This window comes from Cebus imitator, unplaced genomic scaffold (assembly GCF_001604975.1).
Source record: "Cebus imitator isolate Cc_AM_T3 unplaced genomic scaffold, Cebus_imitator-1.0 Scaffold526, whole genome shotgun sequence".
NCBI classification, from domain to species: domain Eukaryota; kingdom Metazoa; phylum Chordata; class Mammalia; order Primates; family Cebidae; genus Cebus; species Cebus imitator.
Genome location: NW_016107841.1, coordinates 833,438 through 840,864, shown reverse-complemented (window position 1 = coordinate 840,864; position 7,427 = coordinate 833,438).

Below are 7,427 nucleotides of genomic sequence, written 5' to 3'. Positions count from 1 at the left end.
TGATGGGGCTCCCTGGGGAAAGGAAAGTGACTCTAAAGTGAGGAGGGTTGGGCAGCACTCCAGGACCTTTCCTGTCACTGCCTGGGAGCCTCTCCCCCACCCTCTGTTGGCACTATTGGGTTGACGTCGTCTTCCATTAAACTAGCTTTGTTTTTCCATTATGAAAGAAAAATGATGCACTCATTCCAGTAGATTTGGATGTTGTAAAGGTTGGTCTGACTTCACAGACGATGTCCATCAGCAGCTGACATACCAATGAAATTGAAGAAAAGCTGGTTTTCCAGTATTTCTTTGGCAGAGAATCCAGCGGCTGATACTGGAACAGAATTAGGGCTCATAAAACTTAGAGCCACGACCTTGAATGCTGAGCGCTCACTTGTGAGATGCTTTCAAGTCCTTATCTTGCAGAACTGTTAAATGTCTGCATCTGGCTCACTCCCCTTGGGATCACTTACTGACTTTTCAGAATGATCCCTGCTGGTGCAGGGCTGAGAGCTGAGCTGGCCAGCAAACCTGGGATGTTTTCTTTTGAGTAAGTGGTTCATTTGAATCTTTTATGTGAAGCTAATTCTGCAAGATTCCTTGCTGCAGGACTTTGAAAAACCATAGTCAGAAGGCAGAGATACAAACCACAACACCACCAGCATCAAAACAAAACCCAGACAACAAAACAATAAAAAAGCCCAAACATAAAACCTTCTATTTAGCATAGGTCTGCAAAGAAAGGGTTTCTGGGAACCTTACATACAGCCTCTGATAGGGAAGGTCATGCAAGAGGAGGGTTATGTCCTAACTTGGTCAAGGAGCTCTGGTGAGGTAGGCTGAGATACTGGTGGATTGCACACACTTTGCAGTCATCAGGGCAGGGTTTTATCTTGTTCTTTCTCACATTTCATGGCATCTTGAGAAGTGCCATAGTATTGCAGTTGACTTAAAATATTGCTCCTTTGCATCAAAAGACACAATCAACAGAGTGAAAAGGCAACCCACAGCATGGGAGAAAATATTTCAGAATCATGCTTTTCACAAGGAATTAATACCCAGAGTATATAAAGAACTCCTACAACTCTGCAACAATCACAAAAACCAAATGGCCTGATTAAAAAATTCACAAAGAACCTGAATAGACAGTTCTCTAAAGAAGATATACAAATGGCCGATAAACCAGTAAAAGATGTTCAACGTTACTAATCAGTAGAGAAATGTAAATCAAAACCACAGTGGGGCATGACTTCCTGCCCATTAGAATGGCAACTATCAAAACAGAAATTAGCTGAGTGTGGTGGCCTGTGCCTATAATCCTAGCTATTAAGGAGGCCGAGGGAGGAGGATCATTTAAGCCCAGAAATTCGAGGCCAGCCCAGGCAACATTGTGAGACCCAGTCTCTTAAATAAACAACAGAAAATAACAAGTGTTGATAAGGATGTGGAGAAATTGGAGCCCTCGTGTGCTGTTGGTGGGAATGTAAAATGCTGTGGCTACTGTGGAAAACAGTATAGCAGTTTCTCAAAAGCTTCAAAATAGAATTACCGTAAGATCCAGCAATTCCACTTCTGAGTGTATACCTAAAACAATTGAAATCAGGGACTAAAAGAGACATGTGTACATCTACGTTCAGAGCAGCATTATTCATAATAGCCAAAAGGTGGACAAGTGGAAAAACAAAATGTGCCGTATACGTACTCCAGAAGAGTATTTGCTCTTTCCAAGAATGAAGGAATTTCTGACACGCTACAGTACGGATGCATCTTGAGGACATGATGTTAAGTGAAATGAGCCAGTCTCAAAAGAAATAGTATATAATTCCACTACGTGAGGTGTCTGCAGTAGTGAAAGTCATAGAGACAGAAAACAGGTTGAAGTTGCCAGGGTCTCGGGGAAGGAGAAATGAGAAGTTATTGTTTAATGGGCAGAGTGTCAGTTCTGCGAGAGTTCTGTGGAGAGACAGTGGTGATGGTGGTGTGATATTGTGCTGGCCTGGAGCCAGAACCTGAGCAACACTATTTTATAAAATGCAAAACTGTTTTTTAAATAAGTTGAAATGGCTGCCCCATTCTCCTCACAATAACTACTGTCCTTGGCCTCTGTAAATAGAACTGCCAGTTTGTTCTGCAAAACTATGTAAAGCTGCTTACCTTTTCTTATCAGTAACTGCTAAAATCTGTGACTTCTATCACCACCCAGACGATGTGTAAACAAATGTATATCTTGACTTCTGTAAACCACTGAAGTAACAAACAGAATGACAAAAGTCCCCTGGCCCTTGGAATGTCCGGAGACCCCCGCCCTTGTCTCCGCCCAGGAGGTGAATCACAGAATTCCCAAGCCCTTGGAATGTCCGAAACCTTTTCATCCCCATCCTCGCTCCTCACCCCCACATCCAAGGTGATTTTTTGGGTATAAAAAGTCGTGGCACCCTCCTTTTGACACCACAGGTTGGAGAGACGTGAGTCCTCTGTGGTCGCTGGCATAATAAATGACCCTGCAATCTGGCATACTTTTGTCTTGGTGCTAACTTTCTACGCTCGGTCCGATACAACAGTGGTACAATAATATGAATGTACTTAATGCCACAAAACTGTACACTTGTGTGTAGTGCTCCCTTCCCTGTGTCCACGTGTTCTCATTGTTCAACTCCCGCCTATGAGTGAGAACATGCGGTGTTTGATTTTCTGTTATTGTGTCAGTTTGTTGAGAATGATGGTTTCCAGGTTCATCCATGTCCCTACAAAGGACACGAACTCATCGTTTTTGATGGCTGCATAGTATTCCATGTTGTATATGTGCCACATTTTTCCTGTCCAGTCTATCATTGATGGGCATTTGGGTTGGTTCCTGGTCTTTGCTATTGTAAACATTTCTGCAATGAACATTCGTGTGTATGTGTCCTTGCAACAATCTTGCATGTTCTTCACATGTACCCCAAAATCTAAAATGCAATTAAAAAAAAACTGTGCACTTGAAGGGATTAAGATGGTAAATATTATGGTATGTGTATTTTATCACAATAAAAAATAAAAAGTAATTAAAAAGTATTTTTGCTTCTCTCCTTTCTGGGACAAAAGATGTTGTCCAAAGTCCAGGAATATGGAAGTTGAAGGCTATGTGTGCAGCACAACCTTATTTCTGAGTTACACGGTTTAGTGACCTCCAAATGGAAAACGAACTTCACGGGGTGTGTTTTCCACCGCCTTCTGCTCACCACACTGAGGATTACGAGAGGAAAACAGCTACACCAGAGTCAAAAGTGATCAGACCTCTGATTTCCCAATGTCTGCAGACAAGCTGCGAGTGTGGCGCGTACACACACACACACACACACACACACACACACATTTTCCAGTCAGCTCAGCCGACTTCCTCCAAGAGGTGACACCACTTTGCAGCCTCCCTGTGGGATAGAGTGGAACTCGGAACTCGCTTTCTTGGGGATCCCAGGACCTTGGCTGCCTAGATGGAAGAGAAAGGAGTTCTGGGCTTCTCTGAAAAACCCACAGCTTCATCTGCAGCCCTGCTCCTGGCCGGCATGAGAGGAGGGAGCTTGGACCAAGGGTTCCATCCTGGAAGGGAAGCCAATCTAAGAAATATTTTCTATCAATCAGTGAGGCTCTCAAAAGCCGTTACTGCCAACATCATTTCTTATTTGTCATCTCTTCTCCCCGCTTTAAAAATGTCGTTACTTTTTTCCAAATCTTTTCTTTCTTGTCCGTTCTTTTTGTTCCTTTTTTTTCCTGATGGTTTTGTAAAGCGGGGCGGGGGAGCCCTGCACACACACTCTCTCTCTTTTTATGCTTTAAGTTCTGGGATACATGTGCAGAACGTGCAGGTTTGTCACATAGGTATACATGGGCCATGGTGGTTTGCTGCGTCCATTCTTTCTTTATTTTTTAAAATCCTCTTCCTTCATTTCCTCCCTCTGGCCCCTTCCATGCCCCTCCCTGTTCTCAGTCTTTCTGTTTTTCTTGCTTTCTCCGTTTTTCTCTCTTTCTTGACCCCCCTTCATAGCTAAAGACACTGTCCTTGGCACAGGACTCCTGCTCTGAGGGGTGTCACAGCAGGAGTTCATGCTGGGGACCCACTCACAGGCTTCGAGGCACACAGGGAAGCTGTTCTGGCTGTGAGAGGCCAGGCAGCCTCCCCCTCCAAGGTAGAGCCAGACCAGGCCGTCCGTCTTCCCGCATTTCTCTGTCGCCTTGTTCAGATGGACTTTGACTTGGGGGAAGCCACATGATTTACAGCAGGCGCAGCATGGCTGGATTGCAGGAAGAGCCGCCTCTCTGTGGTGGGGGATGGGACTGGTGCCTGTAGGTATGAAATGTGGCACACTGGGCATGCTCGCTGCCATCGGTCCAAGGCATTCTCAGATGCAGGAATAAAAACAAAGCACGATTGTGTTGCAGCCTTGCAGTGCATTCCTTCCACAGCTCATCACTCTGTCACCAAGCCTCGTGCCTGCCTCGCACACCGGGGCTGGAACAAAAGCCGTCTCCCTTCACATAGCACTGAGCTATCTTCCATCTGTCGGGCCACTTCCTCATCTTGGGACAACTGGCAGTGGGCTCTGACACCCTGCTAGGGAGTAAGGGGCCCAGGAGGGATGAAAGGAGACGTCCTGCTCTACTGAGACAGGGGACAGCTGGTGTCCTCATTTTCTGAAGGGCTCAGAAGGCACAGAGCCTGTCAAAGTGTCCACTTAGCAACCGACCCTTTTCCCCAGTGCTAAGGGAACTTCCTGGGCTGGGGGCTTTTAGGGCCTGGACCTTCCTGGCAATTGAGGTAAGAAGAACAGACAAGCAGCTGTTTCTCTCTGCCCAAATGGCTCCATCCAGACTCAGGGAGAGGGTCCTTTCTTCCTTCCTTTTTTTTTTTTTTTTGAGACAGGGTCTCCCTCTATCACCCAGGCTGGAGTACAGTGGTGTGATCTTGGCTCACTGCAGCCTCTGTCTCCTGGGTTCAAGTGATTCTCCTGCCTCAGCCTCCTGAGTAGCCAGCGCTACAGGTGGTGCCACTACACCTGGCCAATTTTTGTATTTTTTGGTGGAGATAGGTTTTACCACGTTGGCCAGACTGGTCTCAAACTCCTGACCTCAAGTGATCCACCTGCCTTGGGCTCCCAAAATATTAAGGTTTCAGGCGTGAGCCATTGCGCCTGGTACCATTGTTTTCAATCACGATAAAAGTCAGTGGTTTGGAGGTAGCCACTGTACCAGCTCTTATGAAGGTCGCAAAGACAAGTCAGAAATGAATCGTGCCCCCAAGGATTTTACAGTATCACGGGGAAGGTAAGAGGCTGGCATAAGAACCCCAGCGCTGTGTAGGAAGTGAAATGAGAAATAAGCATGGATGAACTCCCCTGAAAATCCTCAGAGTGATGGTACTGGGAGGACTCGCAAGGTGGGGCAGGGAAACGGAGCTGGAAATGCGAGGTCAGGAAGAGGGCCCAGGAAGCAGAGAAGGAGGACATGGATCCATGCTGGGGGTCCGCTGAAGGCCGAAGCCAGGGCGACTGACCTAATCAGAAGTGGCTTTAAGGAGGCTGGAGAGGCCAGCAGGGAGACATGTAGGCATGGCCTAGGCCCGCCAAATGGCCTGCAAGTTTGAATGACTGGCTGCCTGGGCAGTGCAGTGGCCAGGGCTGGCTGCCACGAACTGTCCCTGGCTGAGCTGGGGCTGCTCACAGCATGGTCTGTGGACTGGTTGTGGCTGATTCAGGAAGAAATAAGTGCAAAGTTGCAATTTGATGGAGTAATTTTATGTCCGTATAATCTAATAATATAAATTTTCAGCTTGTATTTTGTGTGCTTTGTTTTTATTCAGTTTTTCCTAATAACTCATTTGTATTGCATTTTACAAAATATAGATCTGTGACAGATTGGACAGAAACAGCAACTGGTCTCTCCCGACAGGTGGTTTAAGAAGATGTTCTTCCTGGAAGAGGCTCCATTTCCTTAGGGTGACGTGTGCTCCAGCCTCACATGGTTTGCTGAGGGCTGCTGACTGACGTCTGGTCTATTTCCTCATTCCAGCTGGAGTGCAGGTGGCCTGTCATACCTGTGCTGGGGTCCCACATGGTCAGGCAGGGACCACAGGTGTTCAGATGTGTGTGAAAGCCAGGGCTGGTGGTTCTGGCTCCACCTTGAGAATACCCTTAGGTCATGGGGAAAATCTGGAGCTGAGGACTGCCACCAGCGTGCAGGCAAGGCCACAAGGTGGGGGACTCAGGGAAGACAGAATAGCCTGCAGGGGAAGCCATGGGGTGAGGTAGGGGGACTCAGGGTGGCCTGCAGGGGAAGCCATGGGGTGAGGTGGGGGGATTCAGGGTGGCCTGCAGGAGAAGCCATGGGGTGGGGTGGGAGGACTCAGGGTGGCCTGCAGGGGAAACCATGGGGTGGGGGGACTCATGACAGCCTGCAGGGGAAGCCATAGGGATGGCGGGGGGACTCACGACAGCCTACAGGTGAAGCCATGGAGTGGAGTGGAGTGGAAGGGGGACTCAGGGCAGCCTGCAGGGGAAGCCATGGGTGGAGTGGGGGGATTCAGGGAAGCCTGCAGGGGAAGCCATGGGCTGAGGTGGGGGGACTCAGGGTGGCCTGCAGAGGAAGCCATGGGCTGAGGTGGGGGGACTCAGGGTGGCCTGCAGGGGAAGCCATGGGGTGAGGTGGGGGGATTCAGGCTGGCCTGCAGGGGAAGCCAGGGGTTTCGGGGCACTGCGAGCAACAGCCTGCTCTTCATCCGGGACTCTGGGCTCTTATATCTTTTCTTATGAACTATTTTCATGCATCTAATATTTGTAGCTGGTTTCCTGAAGGAGCTAGGCTGGGGCTAAACTAATGAAATCGTTTTCTGATTTCCACCTGATTGCCTTACCCACCTGCTCCACTGGATCCCTGTCCTGGGGGCCTCATTTAGATTTTATTGCTTTCTGGTCCCTTGCAGCTACTAAAACACTCTCTCATATTCCTGTACCAAATAGTCCAGAGTAATCTTAGTGCGTTTTTATTTTGTTATTTTTTGTTTGTTTGTTTGTTTGAGATGGAGTCTGTTGTCCAGCCTGGAGGACAGTGGTGTGATCTCAGCTCACTGCAACCTCCTCCTCCCCGGTTCAAGCATGCTCCTGCCTCAGCCTCCTGAGTGGCTGGGACCACAGGCGTGGACCACCATGCCCAGCTTATTTTTGTATTTTTAGTAGAGACAGGATTTCACCATGTTGGTCATGGCTGGTCTTGAACTTCTGGCCTCAAGTGATCTGCCGGCTTAGGCCTCCCAAAGTGTTGGGATTTCCAGGTGTGAGCCACCATGCCCGGCCTAAAGTTCTTACTGAAGTTAAACTTCCGGCCGGGCGCGGTGGCTCAAGCCTGTAATCCCAGCACTTTGGGAGGCTGAGGCGGGTGGATCACGAGGTCAAGAGATCGAGACCAACCTGGTC